Here is a 19,834-nt window from a genome sequence, read left to right as displayed (position 1 = left end):
AATTAAAGAACAAAGATGAATTGGATGAGCAAACAATTCAAAACGAAAAGGAACAGTTGGGCACAAAAAGGGTGAGTTAAATTTTGTTCTAAAAAGATCGAATATATTTTACAATAATTTAAAATTTCAATTTTTAAATTCTTCTTTATAATTTTTTTACTTCACAGGATGAACCCATAAAACTTTTCGTCCTTGGTGATCTAAACACTAATTAAGGTAACAGAATTTTTGTGTGTCTCGATGGTCAATTTATCAAAATCAACAGCTTTGGTAGATGTGTATGAAAAATTTTGTATACGTTTTTACTTCGTTCGTTGTACATATTTCAAATAAATAAAATTTATTTAATTAAAATAAAAAACAATATGGTTCTTTATTAAAAGTGTCGTAGAAAATATTTCTAATAATCAATTTATCAATTTGATGTTTACATCGTATTGATGAATCGATTACATCAAATTGATGAATCTATTACATCATATTGATGAATGGATTACGTAAAATTTAGGGAAAGAGTTCATCGCTATGACGATGGCGTTTGTAGCGATGACGAACGAGAATCGTACTTTTGAAGAATTGCATCATCGCATGGATGAAAGAGAATAATCGCTGATACGAAAAATATTATCACATAGATGAAATACATTCATCATCTGGACGTAACATAGTTGTATATGGGATGTAAATAAGTTCATCACAGGGATGAATTCAATTCATCGCTATGACGAAAAAATCGTCAATGGGATGAAATGTTACGTTAGCTCATTTTTGACGAAAAATTCGTCACCGTGATGTAAAGATTCATCCTCATGACGTACTTTTTCCTTTCAGTGTAGGATGGGGGGTATATTAACTTTGTCATTCCGTTTGTAACACCTCGAAATATTGCTCTAAGACCCTATAAAGTATATATATTCTGGGTCGTGGTGAAATTCTGAGTCGATCTGAGCATGTCCGTCCGTCCGTCCGTCCGTCCGTCCGTCCGTCTGTTGAAATCACGCTAACTTCCGAACGAAACAAGCTATCGACTTGAAACTTGGCACAAGTAGTTGTTATTGATGTAGGTCGGATGGTATTGCAAATGGGTCATATCGGTCCACTTTTACGTATAGCCCCCATATAAACGGACCCTCAAATTTGGCTTGCGAGGCCTCTAAGAGAAGCAAATTTCATCCGATCCGGCTGAAATTTGGTACATGGTGTTAGTATATGGTCTCTAACAACCAAGCAAAAATTGGTCCACATCGGTCCATTATTATATATAGTCCCCATATAAACCGATCCCCCGATTTGGCTTGCGAGGCCTCTAAGAGAAGCAAATTTCATTGGATCCGGCTGAAATTTGGTACATGGTGTTAGTATATGGTCTCTAACAACCATGCAAAAATTGGTCCACATCGGTCCATAATTATATATAGCCCCCATATAAACCGATCACCAGATTTGACCTCCAGAGCCCCTTGGAAGAGCAAAATTCTTCCCATTCGGTTGAAATTTGGTACGTGATGTTAGTATATGGTATCCAACAACCATGCAGGAATTTGTTCCTATCAGCCCATAATTATATATAGCTCCCATATAAACCGATCCCCAGATTTGACCCCCGGTGCCTTTTGGAGAAGCAAAATTCATCCGATCTGCTTGAAATTTGGTACGTGGTGATCGTATATGATATTTAACAACCATGCCAAAAGTGGTCCATATCAGTCCATAATCATATATAGCCTCATATAAACCGATCCCGAGATTTGGTTTTGGAGCCACTTGGAGGAGCAAATTTCATCCGAGTTGAAATTTGGTACATTGTGCTAGTATATTGCTGTTAACAACCATGCCTAACTAGGTCCACATCGGTCTATAGTTATATATAGCCCTCAGATAAATAGATCCCCAATCACACAAAAATTGGTCTATATCAAGTTCATAATTGTATATAGTCCACATATAAGCGACCCCCATTTTTCAATTCTGGCTCTCTACGTACCGTGCAAAAAGTCCATATCGATTCGTAATTATTTGTAGACTTAACTATACATAACTTTTTTGTCTAATATATACCACGAATGGACTAACTCACAATTTAGAAAACGATGTTAAGAAGTTTTAAGATACCACAACCCAAGTAATTCGATTGTGGATGACAGTCTTTCGTAGAAGTTTCTACGCAAACCATGGTGGAGGGTACATAAGATTCGGCCTGGCCGAACTTTCGGCCGTATATACTTGTTTTTGGCTCGAGTGGCAACCATGATTATGAACCGATATGGACCAATTTTTGTGTAATTAGGGATCGGCTATAAATAACTATAGACCGATATGGACCAATTTTGGCATGGTTATTAGCGGCCATATACTAACACCACGTTCCAAATTTCAACCGGATCGGATGAATTTTGCTCCTCAAAGAGGATGCGGAGATCAAATCTGTGGAACGGTTTATATAGGGGCTATATATAATTATGGACCGATATGAACTAATTTTTGCATGGTTGCTAGAGGCCATATACTTACACCATGTACCAAATTTCAGCCAGATCGGATGAAATATGCTACTCTTAGAGTCTCCGCAAATCAAATGTGGGGGTCCGTTTATATGGGGGCTATACGTAAAAGTGGACCGATATGTCCCATTTGCAATACCTTCTGACCTACATCAATAACAACTACTTGTGCTAACTTTGAAGTCGATAGCTTGTTTCGTTCGGAAGTTAGCGTTATTTCAACCGTCGAACGGAACGGACGTGTTTTTTTAATAGCGGATAAAATCATCGTAATAAGTACCTACTACGAATTTAAAGTGTGGTGGGATATTAGGCCACCATGCAGAGAAATTCAAAGACATCCACTGGGTTGCTAACTTCAGGGCCCAGTGGACGGGTATCGACTGGAGTTATAAATTTGGGCAATGACCAAGAGTTAGGCCCAATTAGTCGACCTGTAGACGGGTCGACAGGTGGCGACAATTTGACAAGTCGGACCTTTTCCAAGGTAACGGCATCAAAAGGAGGTAATCCCTCACGAAAGAGATTCAAAGAACGCAGAAATGCTTTGTTTATCCTAAAGAAATTAGGATCAGTCGACCCAAGCACGTTGTCGGCTAAACAAAGCGATTCCTTAAAATGGGCTCAAGGAATTCTTGAGGCTGGAAAAAGGGAACGATCACCGGATGAGCTGCCATCCTCCAAAAGGGATCAACGATCGTTTGCCTCAGTTGCTAAAGACAGCCTTGTGATGGCTATCATAAATAAAGGGGCATTGGACGGTATGGTTCCAAAGCAAAAATGGGGGGAAATTGAGAATGCTTTGTCTGGCGTCTACTCACAGGTGCTGGAAAAGTTTCCCGGCCCAGATCCTCGACACCAAGAGGCTGGTTGGTATCAAGGACGATTTAAGCTAGTCGCATTTGAGGACCAGAGGTCTATAGAATGTTTTAAAGCTGCTCTGATACTAATTGGTGAAGTTTGGGAAGGAGCTGCTCTAGAGTTAGTCGAGAAGAAAGACATACCGGCTAGACCAAGAGCACATGCGTGGTTACCTGCAAACCCTCCTGACCCTGAATCTATTTTAAATAGACTGAAACAATGCAATCCAGATCTTCCAACAGCTGATTGGAAGGTTGGCCGTTTGGATGAAGTGGATGGGCCAAGACGGCATGCAGTGTTTATATTGAACACTCAGTCTTTGCCACATCTAGCAAAGTCCCAGGGCCGTGTATGTTATGGCTTTCATTATATCCAAATGAAGGTGTATAAAAACGATCAGCTAAAGGATTCAGAAATGGACAAGCCTCTGTCTGAATCAGAAGTAAGCGGATCCTCTTGCGAAGTCGAGGGGGATACCAAGACATTTGAAGACATGGATAGATACCGTATGCGTGAGGAGGCTTCTACTGCCTCAGAACTAAGAACCAAAGTTGAACCTATGGTTATTGCGAGAGTCACCGATATCTCTGAAGAGGACATTCTTGATGACTCGATTGAAGCGGCTGATGTGACGGTTGTTGAAAATCTCGATGGTCCTACGGATCCTCCAGATAAATCTTCATCATTGTAAGGCTGCATGTGCTGCCTTAAAAGTTCTCCTGATGAAAGGGGACATAGATATAGTTCTTATTCAAGAACCATATGTTTATAAAAACAAAATATGTGAATTAAGTACTCCGGGGTTCAAACTATTGCAGTATGCTGGTAATGATGTAAATCGAGCCTGTATAATTGCTAAAAACGAGCTCAACTTGTTTCTGCTTCCTTCAATGTGCAATACAGACACTGTCGTTGCAAGTTTAGAAATAGCCAAATGCAAATATTGGGTATCTTCGGTCTACATGGGACATGACAGGGAGATGCCTCCATATGCCGTTAAGACCTTAGTGGAGGAGTCACTGAAAACAAAGACGAAACTCATTATGGGATGCGATGCGAATGCACATCATAGTATATGGGGAAGTAGTGATACTAATGAAAGGGGAGAGTCGCTAATAGAGTTTATTTTGCGTACTAATCTGGTAGTTTGCAACAAGGGAGATGTCCCAACCTTTGTCACTAAAAACAGGCAAGAGGTTTTGGACATCACCTTGGCCTCGCAAGAACTGAATGAAATGATATCTGAGTGGCATGTTTTAAGTGAACACAGCTTCTCAGATCATCGCTACATCAGTTTCAAATTTGATGTTCATACCACCAAGACCATATTTCCTCCAAATGTTAGGAAAGCTGACTGGAATAGGTATAGGGAATCGTTCAATATGATGATACCGGAAATAACAGAGACAAATATGAGAAATGTGCAAGATATCGAATACGCAGTGGAGCGGATTACTAAGGCCTTCAACATCTCACTGAAAGCTGCATGCCCTAGAGAAAAGCCAAGGGGGAAACATCGACCACCATGGTGGTCTACGGAATTAAGTAATATGAGGAAATCCTGCAGGAAGCTCTTTAACAAGGCAAAGTCCACCAGAGCCCCTGAGGACTGGGACGCTTACAAGAGGAATCTGAGGGGATACAAGCGAGAACTGAGAAAGGCTCAGCATAACTCTTGGAATGCTTACTGCAGCAGTATTGAGAATACGTCCGAGGCTTCCAGACTACGGAAGGTTCTAGCATCCACCAACTCCGCTCCAGGTTTCATTAAAACATCGGAGGGCAATTGGACAACGTCCAGTGAGGAGACGCTGGAGGTACTATTGGACACACATTTTCCTGGAAATCAGACGGTTGAACCATGTACTGGCGGTGCCACAGTTGCTCAGCGGTCGTTTCCTGTCGAGGAAATTGTATCGGAAACTAGAATAAGATGGGCGCTAAATAGCTTTGGACCATTCAAATCCCCTGGACCTGATGGAATTACTCCGGCGGAGTTACAAGCTGTAACTGACAAAATTATCCCCTGTTTGTCGGTGATATATAAAGGATGTATCAACTTATCATATATCCCAGGAAAGTGGAGGGAAACAAAAGTCGTTTTCATACCTAAAGCGGGAAAAGCCTCTCACTCGAGGGCGAAGGATTTCCGACCAATCAGCTTATCCTCATTCCTACTTAAGACTCTGGAGAGGATGATAGATATTTATCTTAGAACTAGCATCGATTCAAGTTTGTTCTCGAAACGACAGCATGCATACTCGAAGGGCAGGTCTACTGAGACCGCACTACATGAACTAGTCAGCTTTATTGAAAGCTCACTATCTGTCAAAGAATACACAATCGTGGCATTTCTAGACATCGAAGGGGCGTTCAATAACGTCCATCCGAGCTCGATATTAAATAGAATGACAACTCTGAATGTTGATCCAGGTATACTTAGGCTGTTAGACGAACTTCTAAGGAAGAGACGCATTTCAGCCACACTAGGACAAGCAAACATACAAAGGTATGTGAACAGAGGCACTCCCCAATGAGGAGTTCTATCACCTCTTCTTTGGAATGTTGCTATAAATAGCCTTCTGGTTACTCTAGAAAAAGAAAGGATAAAAGTGGTGGCATACGCAGATGATGTAGCTCTGGCAGTCAGGGGAAAATTCCCATCCACAATCAGAGATATTATTCAGAGGGCCCTCCGGATGACTGAACAATGGGCGAAAGACAATGGTCTTGGGGTAAATCCTGCAAAGACAGAATTAGTCATGTACTGCAAAGATCGCAAAACTCCCACGGTTAGGCCTATTTCCTTAGGGGGTACTGAAATTCCTTTTGGTGAGTGTGCAAAATACCTTGGCGTTATTTTGGACAGGAAGCTGAATTTTAGGCTTAATATTGAAGAGAGGGCGAGAAAAGCCACGGTAGCTTTGTACTCGTGCAAAAAGGCAATAGGGAAAAAGTGGGGACTAAAACCAAAAATTGTGCATTGGCTATACACGGCAGTAGTTAGACCTATAATGCTATATGGTATTGTAGTCTGGTGGCCGGCACTTCAGAAACCGACTTGTTTAGATAAAGTTCAGCGTATGACGTGCTTATGTATCTCAGGCGCATTTAGTAAGACAGGAACAGACTCCCTTAATGTCATGCTGCATCTATTGCCTTTAGACATTTTGGCCAAACAGTTAGCTGCAACAACGGCTGTGCGGTTGCGCGAGCTATCGCTGTGGTCGGAAAATGGTTACGGTCACAGTTCTGTCCTCAAAATAATGTCAGATGTGCCTAACGTAGTGGATTACACTTTGGCGAGTCCACTTTTCGACAAAAAGTTTTAGACTCTAATCCCCAACAGTGAGGCGTGGTGCACACAGACCCCGGGGAATAAGGAATATATAGATTTCTACACTGATGGCTCCAAATTGGATGGACAAGTGGGTTTCGGAGTATATTCTAATGATCTGGAACTTCAAATAGCGACAAGATTACCTAATCACTGTAGTGTTTTTCAGGCTGAAATATTAGCAATAAGAGAGGTGGCGAATTGGCTGAGAAGTAATGTTCCAAAAAATGTGGGCATTAATATATACTCAGACAGTCAACCTGCAATAAAATCCTTGGACTCTGTGTTCCTCAACTCGAAAACGGCCATCGATTGCCGCAAATCTCTCAATGAGATGGCTGAGCAGTACAATATTCACCTAATATGGGTGCCTGTCCATAGGAACATACCGGGGAACTCCGAAGCGGATGAGTTGGCAAGGCTAGGGACTACCTTACATATTCCAGGGGAACTAGAATTTGTTGGTATGCCCCTAGCTACCTGCAAGCTCATGCTGCGTGAGATGGCTGTTATGATGGCAAATGTTTGATGGGAGAATTGCAAGGGTTGTAACGACACCAAGCAAATATGGCCCCATTTCAACTTAAACCGCACACTAGATATGCTAATGTTCTCGAGACGTCAGGTATCACTCCTGATATCTGCTATAACGGGTCGCTGCCTGATAGGAGATTTTGCAAAAACTATTGGCGCGAAGTATAATGACTATTGTATGAGCTGTCATGATGCGGAGGAAAAAGAATCAATTAAACACCTCTTGTGTGAGTGTCCTGCATTTTGTGTAAAGTGCAAGCAACTTTTAGGAGCATATAGCTTCAGATTACTGGCGGATCTGGAAAACGTTAACTTAAGCAGTCTGCTAATATTTTTGGAACAATCTGGTTGGTTCAACAAAGAAAAATAATCAAGAAGGTTCAGCGGTTAAAACTAGAAGTGCCCATATGTAATAGGTACTTTTAGTTAATGTGGTATCACAATGGACTGAATAGTCTAAGTGAGCCTGAATCTTAATCGGGCTGCCACTTTAACCTAACCTAGCGTTATTTCAACAGACGGACGGACATGCTTAGATCAACTCAGAATTTCACCACGACCCAGAATATATATACTTTATGGGGTCTTAGAGCAATATTTAGATATGTTACAAACGGAATGACAAAGTTTATATACCTCCGTCCTATGGTGGAGGGTATAACAAAATATCCTTTGTATCAAATTCGCGTAAATGTGTAAAATATTAACCAAATCTGATCCATTCTATTACGGATCCCATATATATGTTGTTTATACATTTGAATTTACTTCTTTTTTTAAATGTGGTACGTGTGACCATTTCGAGCGCCCATATGTATGAGAGCCACACCTGAATTTTAAGCAAGAGTACATAGAAAAACACTTTTGTCCTGATTCAATCACGAAATTAATCGATCAAATTATATACTTGATCAAAACATTAATTGATGTCGTCGGCTATTAAGAAATTAATTTAAAGTTCTTAATTGGTTCAATTAATTTTCAAATAAAGTAAAAGTACTTTCGATGAAATAATTTTCTTTTGATTTTTTCAAAGATTTATACTATCTTATATCTGTAATTACACTAGCCAACAGTCGTTTTGTGAATTGGTTCTGCATTAATTTTTCTCATTGATTTTGACCTACTAAACACTAAAATGAGTTTTAAAAAATTTTCTGTCGATTGGTTTTCGAGATACAAATTTTTGAACTTTTTTTTTAATTTTTGGAGGTACACTTACAATTTTGAGCATATATTTCGTCTTGTTTGACCTATTTGATCCTAGTGCTGCTCAAATTAAAGAAAATTGAGCCGTCTACAGCTCACTCTCAGAAAATTTTCAAATCGGGTAAGTAGTTTGGATGTTGGCGGCTTAAAAAAGTTAAAAAACGGCTTTTTTTAGTAAAAATGTGGTAGAAAATACCATATAAAAATGCATATAAAATATAAAACACGATGCTAACAGCAATTTTGGTTTTTTTACCTATAGCTGAAATTTTTACAAAGAAAATAAGCCCTTACTTAACAAAATTTTACAACAAGATGCTCAAAATTGTAAGTGTACCTCCAAAAATTAAAAAAAAAAGTTCAAAAATTTGTATCTCGAAAACCAATCGACTGAAAATTTTTTAAGACTCATTTTCGTGTTTAGTAGGTCAAATTCAATGAGAAAAATTATGCTAGAACCAATTCACAGAGAACATTTTGTTATTTGTGACCTAGTGTTATAGTTGGATTTTTCTTTAGATTTGAGTCATACTTTAATCAACCAATAAATAGTATGAAACTAATTATTTCCAAAATAAGATTATATTTTTAATAGGATACCATATATATGTTTTTTTTTATTTATTTGAATTATCAATTGGGACAATTAATATTCTTATTAAAAATTTAAACAAATTTTAATCATTTTATTAATTGACTCAATTTATTACTTTGATTAAAAATTAATTATATCCACCATAAAATGGGTGGCGTTTGTAAATCTTGGACTTAGGCCCCATAAAGAATATATATTCTGGATCGTGGCGAAATTCAGAGCGATGTCTGCCCCAGGGATTTAAAAGTTGGTACCATTGTACTAAATTTAGTACGTTCCAATTCTCAAAAGTACAATGGTACTACTGACTTATTTGGTATAATTTGAAACACTCAATTCGTCTTCAAAATGCTATAGGACTCCTAATTAATTGTCTACTATAAATTGTATTGTACACATATTTTATGTACTAACCAATGGAATAAGAAATTTGAAATTTAGAGTTCGATGTCTATCAGCATAAAATATAACATTTGGGAATATTAAATGAAAACTGCATATTTAAAATACAACTCATCAAATATGGACCATTTTTTCTCTATCCTGAAATGGATAAATAAAAATATATGTATTTAAGATTTTATGAAGCATTTCCATTAAACTTCCATTAAGTCTTGAAACTGAGGTCATGTCGAAACTTCTGACAGATCGTGGACAACTCTTGAGAAAATAATTGTTTTCACTCAATTAATTTTCAATATTAATCTCAATTTGTGAGCCAAAATTGCAAATGTTGTGGTTTTTCAATGTTGTTACAGGCAGAGAAGAAACATGATTGTCACAATCCTATTCGAAGAGCAAAATAATATGATAGGAGCTATTTTTGCGGCGACCATGCAACATTTTCACCTGCAACCATGTTGGCTCAGTGAACATAGTTCTAAGAAAAATAAAATTGTCTTCATCTAAAATGTTATTACATTGATAAAAAGAATTTTGTTTCCATTAAAAGACAATGGTCACGATCTAAAATGTTATGGTATTCGTCAAAAATGTTTTTCTTCCAGTTAAGAGAACATGGTCACAACCCAAAATGTTTTGATCTTTATGAAAAAACTTTTTTCGTCGTCGAAAAAAGGACGCCACTTGAGAAAATAAAACACAAATTAACTTTATTTATTTATAAATTAGTTTATTGTTTATTTGTATTTATAATGTCGTGCAAGCAAACTTCACATATTTTTACACACTCCATTTTGGTTCAATTTCAACAATAAGAAATCATTCAATGTTTACTTTGTGCCCATCAAATGAACCAACGCAGACATCATGTAACTGCAAATAAAAATAAATGATACCATATATCAAAATGCAGAACAAAAATCAGGTACACTTTTTTCAATTACACTTTTCGTTTTTGTGTTCACATAAAACCACGTGCCACTTCTGAATAAATACATTAACACAAAACACAATAATTCCGTATTCTCCATCCATTCCAAGAAACAATCAACACATGACTGACGCCCAAAATTAAAATCGTGTGTATCTTCTCAATTCTCTTCGCTGCAAACAACTTAAAAATTTAAATGGTCACGAAAACAATGTACATGGTCTTTATGGTCATCCTATGGTTCTAGACATGTCTATACGTAACCTATAAAAATACTTTTTTCTCTGCAAAAAAGTAAAAATTGTAATAATAGAACATGTTTGCGGCATTTGAGAACCATTTAAATGCTTATTGCCAACATATATTTTTCTCCGCTCGAAAATTATTTTTACAAAGACAAAATACATGGTTTTCGCGACAATTACCTACTCTAGATAAGCATTAAATGGATGCGGCAAACATGTGTTTTCTGTGCGTGGACGTGTTTGACTGAATATTTGCATACGAAAATACAAGGGCAGTTCGGAAACTTCTTAGCCTAGCACAAAACGCGCGGCATAAACAAAAAAATTAAGAGTTTTGGAAACTTCCATCTCTGTTATGAACACATGTTAAATTTTGTTTCGATCTGGCAACTCCTTCATACAGACACAGGTGTTCAAAAAAGACGCATCTGCAATTTTTTTACAGTGGAAAAATTAGAAATGCGTGTTGTCATTAAATATTTACATAAAAAGATTTATCGGGACAAGACATTCATAATGATATGGTTAATGTGTTAGGTGAAAGTTCTCCTTCATATGCAAAAGTAAAAAATTGGGTTGTTGAATTTAAACGTGGTCGTACAACCATTGAAGTTGAACCGCGTAGTGGACGTCCAAAAACAGCAACAACAACAGAAATTGTAGCCAAAGTGCATGATATGGTATTAAATGATCGCCGAATAAAAGTGCGTGAAATTGCTAATATCATGGACATCTCAAATGATTGAGTCCATTTAATTTTGCATGAAGAACTACAGATGAAAAAGGTTTCTGCATTTGTTAACAGTCGATCAAAAACGCATAGGAATGAACATTTCTCAAGCTTGTTTGGATCGTTTTAAGCGAAATAAAATGGATTTTAAGCGTCGTTTCATAACTGTTGATGAGACATGGATCAACCACTGTACTCCAGAGACAAAAGAACAATCCAAACAATGGACTGAAGCTGGATGAAGTGCCTCAAAGAAGGCAAAAACAATTCAATCGGCTGGTAAGGTTATGGCAACGGTTTTTTTGGACTTCAAATGTATTTTATTGATTGACTATCTGCAAAAGGGTAAAACAATAAATTCAGTGTACTATTGCAACCTTTTGGATCAATTAAATGTACAAATTCAAGAAAAACGTACTGGCTTACAACACATCAAGACAGTGCACCAGCGCACAAGAGAGTTTTAACAATGTTTAACAATCAACGAATTAAAGTACGAGTTGCTTGACCACCCACCTTATTCTCCTAATTTAGCTCCCAGTGACTTTTACTTGTTCCCAAATCTAAAAAAATCCTTGCTGGCAAGCGTTTTACCTCAAATGAAGATGCAATTACAGTTGTAAAACACTATTTTTAAGACCTTGAGGAAAACTACTTTAATAAAGAGATAGTTGCTCGAAAAGCGTTGTATTGAAGTTTCAGGAGATTATATTGAAAAATAAAAATATTTTTGAAAAACTAACTATTCTCTTTTATTGATAGGCTAAGAATTTTCCGAATCGCCCTCGTAGTTGCGCACCTAAAATAGCTCTGGATTTTCAATTTCATTCAAATCTAATAAAAGATGCTCAACAAACCACATGTGAGGATCAGTTTCAAACTTCACCTGCTTGCAAAAAAAAAAAAGAATCTGTGCCAAATTTCTCAAAAGACCGCAAGGCGGATAAATTTACACACATACATCGTTAGATTGTATTAGCATTTATCCCTGATCAAGGATAAAAATACTTTATAGAGTCGGAAATAGATATTTCGACTTGTCCCAAAAACCCTCATCATTTTCCTATGGTGATGGTTATAAAAACGCATATCAGGCGACTAAAAATTTGAATAGCGTCGACAATACCATGGATATTATAGTATGCATTGCCTATATTAAAAGGCAGCCACCGTGGTGCAATGGTAAGCATGCCCGCCACACAAGGTAGTGTGTTCGATTCCTGCTTCGACCGAACACCAAAAGGATTTTCAGCGGTGGATTATCCCACCTCAGTAATGCTGGTGACATTTCTGTGTGTTTCAAAGCTTCTCTAAGTGGTTTTACTGCAATGTGGAACGCCGTTCGGACTTGGCAATGAAAAGGAGGTCCCTTGTTATTGAGCTTAACTTGGAATCGGGCAGCAGAGATAAGAGAGAAGTTCACCACTGTGGTATCACAATGGACTGAATAGTCTAAGTGACTGCCACCTAACCTAACTTAACCTAAGCTATATTAAAATCTAGTCCGATTTCTACCATCGATTTTAACAACGACCTTGTTTACTGTTGCTATATGTTGTAAACATGTGCTCCAACTCTTATACCCTCTTCGACAGAATGGTGTAGGAAATCAAAATCTCTTCGACTTTAACCATTTATTATTGTACTGCTCACTTATAACAATCGCCTCAATGCATTCGACAGCAAATCACAGTCATTCACTTCAGCGATACTGATGAAGACAAAGTCATATAATATTTTTCGATTTGACATTAAGATGGATACATGTGTCGATAAATTGTGGCACATGATATCCATAAATATGCCACAATGTGAAAGTTTACAATGAGATATGCAAAACCACAAAAAAAAATTGCAATGATTACAATGAAACCAGAAGCCAACCTAAATAGGAGACGTGATCAATAGTTGTTGTTGGAATCTATAGAAGGAAGTGCACTTCAAAAGTTCAGCAAATGCTAAGACAAATAACAATAACATTGAGTTCATCCGAGTCGAAGCTTTTATATCTAAATGATTTTATACCTAAAATGTCCGGTTTTCAGCAAATCGGATAAAAATTGCGGTCACTAGAAGTCAAATCGGGGCGATCGGGTTGTATATCCAAATTAAATATAGAGCTCCAATTTCAGGTAAATCATATAAAAATTGAGATGCCTACAAGCTCAGAGAGTTAGGTCTATTTGAAAACATTTACAGATAAATATCTAGCTGTCGGCGCCAGTATGTCCCCTCTGCGAAGAGGACATTCTTGATGACTCAATCGAAATGGCTGATATGACGATGGTATAATATCTTGATGGTTCTCCGGTTCCTCCAGATAAATTTTCACCATTGTAAGGCTACTTGTGCAGCCTTAAGATTCTTCCAGATAAAAGGCGATTCTTATTCAAGAAAAACAAAATCTGTGAATTGCCGGAACAAATATATATCGTGCATGTATAATTACTAAAACCGAATTAAACTTTTTCTGATTACTTCATTGATTGACGCAGACACCGCCCTAGCCAGTCTAGAAAGATCCGAATGCAAATATTGGCTACCTTCAGTCTACATGTGAGATGAGAGGGAGATGCCTCTATGTGCGGTTAAGACCTTGGTGGAGGAGTCATTGAAAACAAATACAAAATTCATTATGGAATGTGATGCAAATGGGCAGCATAATACATGGGGAAGTATTCAAGGGGAAAGTATGTAATATTTTATTTTGGGTACTATCCTACTATAAGGGTAATGTAATAATTCGTTACTAAGAAAAGTCAAGAGGTTTCGAAAGTCAACTTAGAAAAGATATCTGAGTGGAAGGTTTTAAGTGAACATAACTTCTCAGATACCACATCAGTTTCACATTGGCTGTTCGTACCTCCAAGATCGAATTTCCCCAAAATGTGAGGAAATCTGATTGGGATAAGTATAGAGATTCTTTCAATATGATGATTCCAAATATGAGGATCTGTGCAGGATATCGGTGGAAAGGACTATAAAGACCTTCCCTTCCAAGATCGAATTTCCCCAAAATGTGAGGAAATCTGATTGGGATAAGTTTAGAGATTCGTTCAATATGATGATTCCAAATATGAGGATCTGTGTAGGATATCGGTGGAAAGGACTATAAAGACCTTCTCTTACAGAGGGAATACTGGGAGTTCAGTACTTGACCAAATTCGTTAAATTGTATCCGATGTCTAGAAAATGGGTAGGGTGATTCTACTACTGAAGCCAGAAAAAGACTTGAGCGAATGGATTCGTCCAGACCGATCTCCCTACTATCGCCAGTAGCCGAGACACTACTCCTTCCTAGCCTTGTGGACAATTTTTCAGCTGGCAACATAAATAGGGAACTCAGTGATTCCAAGCTCTTACTAAGTGAGATTGCTGTTATGAAGGCTAATGTTCTATGGGAAAATGGCAAGAGTTGTAACGACACCAAGCTAATATGGCCCCATTTAAACTACTAGATGTGATAGTGTTCTCATGACGTTAGATATCACTCCTGATATCTGCTATAGCGGGTCGGTGCCTGATGGGTGAGTTTGAAAAACTATTGGCGTGAAGTATAACGAATACTGTATGGGATGTCATGATGCGGAGGAAGAGGAATCAGTTAAACGCCTCTTGTGTGTATGTCCTGAATTCTGTGTAAGGCGTAAGCGAATTCTACACCCTCAGAAAAAATCGCTTCTCTAACATATGTTCTAAACATATTTTGCAGGAAGCACATATATTAGTGGATACTGCCGAAACGTTAATATGTTTGTTTTATGTGAACATATATGTTGTGAAGCATTTTGAGCCCAAAAATATTATATGCTTGGAAGAATTTTCCCCAAAGAAGATTGTGCTCACATAATTTTCACTTCCACGAATTTTTTTAGTTCTTGGCACCTTTTTCTGTAATACAAATAATGTTGAAGAAATTATTAAATTTTATAATTTTACCTTTCGCCTGGACTGAGAATCGAACCGGGAACCATGCAATTTGTAAGCCAACACACTACCACTGGGCTACGTAGCTGTTATAGTCACCAATAGACAATTATCGTTATAAGTTACATTTATATAGCATAGTTTGCAGCGCCCACGAGCCGATGCAAACAAAACATTATTCAACAGAAACATATATTTGTTGACATTACGAAAGAGAACCGCTAAATCAGGCAGCTTTCCAGGCAGGTCTGAACAGGATTCCTGATGATACTGTAGTTGCAGTGGTGAGTAGCCACAAGGTTAACCCTGTTCTCGGAGCTCGACCATTGCCCATAGCACAGCAGGAAAGATTCTTTCGCGGTAAACCATGGTAGTTTTGGCCCAACTAAGATCAGGCCAGTGCAACCATCTCATTTCCCACCTATCTTTGTTTGATAGCAGCGTCCGTGAGCTGTGTCCATTCTGTAACCAAGGGCAAATGACACTCGTCACCTTACTAAATCTACTCGACTCACTACCAGAACACCAACATGGAGTTCGGTGATGTGACGAAATTCTGCAGGAAGCTCTTTTACAGGACAATTTCCATCTGCGACACTGGGACACTTACGAGAGGAATCCGAATATCTAAGAACTGGGTAGGGCTCAGAACAACTCTGGGAATGATTACTTTAGCATTCTACAATGCATGATCTCTGATCGCTTCATAGGCAAGAGAAACTACATACGAGTAAGCAGACCGAAAAACAACAAAATAGTAGATCCAATATCTTATCGTACAACCAATATCTTTTCCAACGGTGGTTCATCCCCAAATGATCCTGGTGACATTTCCCAGTGTTCCAAAGCTTTCCTAGGTGGTTTTACCACAATGTGAAATGGTGTTGTCTTTACGATAGACATGGGGCAGTACTCATTTATAAGAAAGATGTTCCCCTCTTGTGGTATCACAATTGACTGCATAGTGTAAGGGGCTGCCTTTATACCTAACCTATGCCTCAAACTCTAGGTGTTATGATATGCTTTGGGAACCATCGTGGTGCAATGGTTAGCACGCCCGCCTTGCATACACAAGGTGGTGGGTTCGATTCTTGCTTCGACCGAACATCAAAAAGTTTTTCAGCGGTGGATTATCCCACCACAGTAATTCTGGTGACATTTCTGAGTGTTTCAAATCTTCACTATGTGGTTTCACTGCAAAGTTCACCACTGTGGTATCACAATGGACTGAATAATCTAAGTGAGCCTGATACATTTGGCTGCCACCTAACCTAACCTATGATATCCTTGGCGCTTAAGAAGAACGGATTTAGATGGCCTCTACAATCCAAACAATAGCTGTTCTTACACCCGCAAAAAAATTGCTTCTCTAACATATGTTCCAAACATATTTTGCACATATATTATTGGATATTGCCGAAACATTATTATTATTTTTGTTTTATGTGAACATATTATATGTTTGGAAGCATTTTGAGCCCAAACATATTATATGCTTGGAAGAATTTTCTCCTAAAGAAGATTGTGCTAAAAAATATTTCTGCCTAATTGCCTATTCCTTCACATCTTTCTCACTTCCTCGAGGTTATTTAGTTCTTAGCACCTTTTTCTGTATACAAAAAAAGTTGAAGAAATTATTCAATTTTATAAATTTGTTAAATTTTACCTTTCGCCTTGACGGAGAATCGAACCGAGGACCATGCAGTTTGTAAGCCAACATACTGGGCTATGTAGCTGTTATTGTCATCAATAAACAATTATCGTTATAAGTTATATTTATGTAGCATAGTTTGCGGCGCCCACTAGCCGCTGCATTGCATTTAAATTTATTGCATTTAAAATTGATCGTATTTTGAAATACAAATAAATTTTTATTAACGAATAATTTTGTACTTAATTTAAGCTTTTATTTTGGGAAGTGTCCGTCAACTCCTGTAGGACTACTTATTAATAAAGAGGAACTAAGCTTTGTTTTTATACATTTTGTATTAACCCACAATTTCCAATAATTAAAACACTTTATTCTAGTGCAAAACGCAGAACTTAAACTGTTATTTTATTGGTTCTTATTTTCTTAACACAACTCAAACAGACTCAAAAAATACAGAACTCCGCTTATCGAATCCTCAGTATAATCGACAACAATCAGTGTTGCCACACATTTTACTGTTTTTTTTTCTTTTTATTTTACTTTGCTGTCCGAACTCTAAAAAGAGTTAGCGCCCTTTCGTTATTTTTTATGAAGATCCCTTTGTAATTTTTATATATTTCCACTTCTCTTGGTTCCGAATGTTTATTCTTTTTATTCCGAATACTCATTTTAATATTCATATGAAATAATATTTAGACTTACCGAAAACGTTTTTCTGTTGATAGAGGTTTTTGAATTTCTTCGAAATTTTTAAACTTTTATCACCAAGAAAATTCGTTTGTTACAAAATTTTTATTTTTTCAATAAAAAAATATTTTTGAACCAACAACACAGTCCATTTCGTTTATATCAAGCACTGTTCTTTTCTGACTTTAAGTCTTGCATACTGGAATGTATGTAAAAAAAAACAAAAAAAAACTTTTTGGAGTTCGGTCGAAGCAGGGCTCGAACCTACGACCCTTGGCATGCAAGGTGGACGTAGCAACTAGAGGTGTGCACGTGAGTAATATTTTTCTCACGCACACTCACGACGGAGAAATCTTATTCACGCACACTCACGCACGATATTTTTTGGTAGGACTCACGCTCACGCACGTTCACGAAAAGAAAATTTGTACTCACGCACACTCACGCACGAAAATCTTTTAAATGTCGTGACTCACGAAAAACCTCGTGACTCACGAAAAATTTTATGAGTAATTTACCTATAGAACCTGACTAAAAATATGCCCAGCAAAAACTCCTATTACCAGGTATGAGTACAAGTATGCCTGCGCCAAATTGGTAACAACTTCCTCGTACATATATCAGTAGTAATACTTTTACACGGACATGACATTGGAGGAAAGTACTTCCGTGCAAGCATACCAGCAGTCGAAAAAAAAGTACTTCTTCGCAAGCATACCAGCTCTCCAAAAATAATATCTTTACCATAAAGATACCCAAAAAGTGAGAACTCACCCCTGATGTTTTGTAATCCAACACACTATGCCACTCTCCACGACATGGATCTATTCAACGATGTTATTTTGTAATATAAATTATGTACTATACAACTTTAGAAAACAAAGGTATATTTTATTGAAAATTTTGTTCTGAAATGTAATTTGGCATTACTTATCGCTACTATTAACGGTGCCCACTGCAGAGCCGAACCGATATTATTTTGATTACCGGTATTAATAGAAATAATCACTTTTTGCCTACACAGGTAAGTTATTATTTTTAAATCCCAGGTAATACTGCAAGTAGTAACTTTTTGATTACCGGTATTACTGAAAGAATCACTAGTGCTTACCCACCCAGCAAAAACTCCTATTACCAGGTATGAGTACAAGTATGCCTGCGCCAAATTGGTAACAACTTCCTCGTACATATATCAGTAGTAATACTTTTACACGGACATGACATTGGAGGAAAGTACTTCCGTGCAAGCATACCAACAGTCGAAAAATAAGTACTTCTTCGCAAGCATACCAGCTCTCCAAAAATAATATCTTTACCATAAAGATACCCAAAAAGTGCGAACTCACCCCTGTTGTTTTGTACTCCAACAATGATGTTATTTTGTAATATAAATTATGTACTATACAACTTTAGAAAACAAAGGTATATTTTATTGGCAATTTTTTTCTAAAATGTAATTTGGCATTACTTATCGCTACTATTAACGGTGCTCACTGTAGAGCCGAACCCGGACCTCAAGATATGATTTTGATTACCGGTATTAATATAAAAAATCACTTTTTGCCTACACAGGTAAGTTATTATTTTTAAATCCCAGGTATCACTGCAAGTAGTAACTTTTTGATTATCGGTATTACTGAAAGAATCACTAGTGCTTACCTAGTTTTTGCTGGGCAGTTTTTGCTGGGTGAGTATGATTAAAATCGAGAGCGTTATAAAACTGGTTAACACCTAGGATGTCACTAAAATTATAAATGAATTCGACTCGTAGGCATTTCATGTTCGTAAGCGGGATTATTTTCGTGAGCGTGTTTTTCCGAAATCGTTACTCACGCACACTCACGACGATATTATTTTCGCGACTCACGATCACGCACGACATTTGGTTAATCACGCCCACTCACGCCGTAGCCGGCAGCGTGACTCACGAAAATTTTCGTGAGTCACGACAATTTCGTGTCACGTGCACACCTCTAGTAGCAACCACTGCTCCACGGTGCCCAACTAAATGTTTTTTTCTGTTAAATAAAGTTTGTTTAATCGGCTCGTGGCCGCCGCAAGCTATGCTATATTAATATAACTTATATGGATAGTTAGCTATTGATGCCAATAACAGCTACGAAGCTCAGTGGATAGTGTGCTGGCTTACAAATTGCATGGTCCGCGGTTCGATTCTCCGTCCAGGCGAAAGGCAAAATTTTAAAAATTTATAAAATCGTATAAT

Source organism: Haematobia irritans, chromosome 2, assembly GCF_050003625.1.
Source record: "Haematobia irritans isolate KBUSLIRL chromosome 2, ASM5000362v1, whole genome shotgun sequence".
NCBI lineage: Eukaryota > Metazoa > Arthropoda > Insecta > Diptera > Muscidae > Haematobia > Haematobia irritans.
This window is presented reverse-complemented; position numbering follows the sequence as displayed.